This window comes from Frankliniella occidentalis, unplaced genomic scaffold, assembly GCF_000697945.3.
Source record: "Frankliniella occidentalis isolate FOCC.00 unplaced genomic scaffold, Focc_3.1 Scaffold3, whole genome shotgun sequence".
Taxonomy (NCBI): domain Eukaryota; kingdom Metazoa; phylum Arthropoda; class Insecta; order Thysanoptera; family Thripidae; genus Frankliniella; species Frankliniella occidentalis.
The window spans coordinates 2,505,473-2,507,142 of record NW_026267133.1 but is presented as its reverse complement, the minus strand read 5'-3'; positions in this window follow the sequence as shown (position 1 = coordinate 2,507,142).

The window sequence follows — 1,670 nt, the reverse complement described above, 5'->3', positions numbered from 1 at the left end:
CTGCATGTGTGCGCGCTGCACCGGCAGGGGGGGAGGTGCTCCTACTCGGGTGGCCTGGCCTGCGCGCTAGGGGGTAGAGGGGGACTTGTGCCCTGATATGACAATCATTCCATTCATATGAAGAGCCCCGCGGCGCGTGTGAATCGCTACACAGCCAACTTTTATCCCCTCGCCACTTTCTCAGAGCACAGCCTCAGCGGCAGCTCCGCGCGCGCCTACCGCAGCCCACCCACCAAACTACTCTCGGGAGAGATAAACACACCCCAACTTCATGAGAAAGAAGCGTGCGCCTTTTATTGCAGCGAGGGGGGAAGACGACGAGGCTGGAACAAAGCAGGCGTCACCGACGTGGCTGTTAATTTCTCATCCAGAGACAGTCGGAGAGGGGGAGGGGGGGGGATTTTCCTCCGTAATGCTAGGGGCACAAATGCACAGGATGCATTCGCAGAAACCGAGACGACGACGCTGTGCAGCTCCTCCTGCGCTGCGGCCGGGGCGCGCAAGCAGATTGCACGTGCAGATAATGCCGCCCACGTGATCGGCGACGCCTCTCCGGCACCGAGGCGTCGCGACGGCGGCGGGAGGCATCATGTGAAATGGAAAACGCCTATCATCGTTTTCGGCTGAGCAAGGCTAGATATTTAAATTTTTCCCCAAAATACGTTTAAAAATTTTGGGTTCATATTTTCCTCTTGGTAGGCAAAATTTTTCTGTGAAAAAACCAAAACAAATTTTGACGATTTTTTTGGAGAAGTTACGAATCCCCTAAGCGAGACACTGAAATAAGTAACCCTCTGGCCTCTGGAGACCTTGGTTGATCAAATCTAAACAGCTGTGCAACTACACCACTTATCACGTTGTAGCGGTGGGGAAGGGTTCAGGTCCACCTGTCAGCAGTAGCAGCAACAGCAGCCAGCAGTTGTGTCCGCAAAGTTGGACGGCCAACAAGAAAGGAAAATAAATAATAAGTGTGCTAATTTGCTGGCGCCGGCCTGGAGCGTGCTTAGCACCAGGAGGGTTGTCTCCGGGCAGGACTAGAGGAGGACGACCCCTGTCCTGTGTCGCGCGCTGTGCAAATATTTGACCTCCTCCTCGTCGTCGTCTTCGTCGCAGGGGCCACGTCGGGGTCTACCCTCGCAGAGAGGGGGTTTGGCGCGCAGAACAGTGCCCTGCGTGCGAGTGAACAGGAAGGGAGAGAGGGAGAGAAGGAGAGAGGGGGAGAGCGAGCGAGAGAGAAGTGAGAGAGTGTTTGCTACAACAACCGACCGCCTCCACACCATGTAGCCGTGAAAAACTTTGGGGCGTAGGGCGCGCGTCGATGCGGGTGAGGAGCTGAGGGTGGATGAGGAGGGAGAGAAGCTCGAGGAGAGAGACCTGCGGGCAGAATAAACTTTGGCGCGGGGTGCACGGGGGGCAACAACGAACTTGGTGATAACTTTTGTAATCCACTCTGATGCCATTCGACAGTTGACGGCCGGCTCCACGTATCTGGACCTGCAGTGGCTGTTCGAGGCGCTCTGCAGCCTCGTCGAATCTGATTGGGTTGGTAATTTCAGTCTTCTGCGTGGGGCAGATTTCACTCAATCCCTGGGCTGGAAGTACGAAGTAGAATGGGAGCACAAACACCGAAGTAGCAGTTGAAGGTGATCCGGCGCGGCATGAGAACTTTA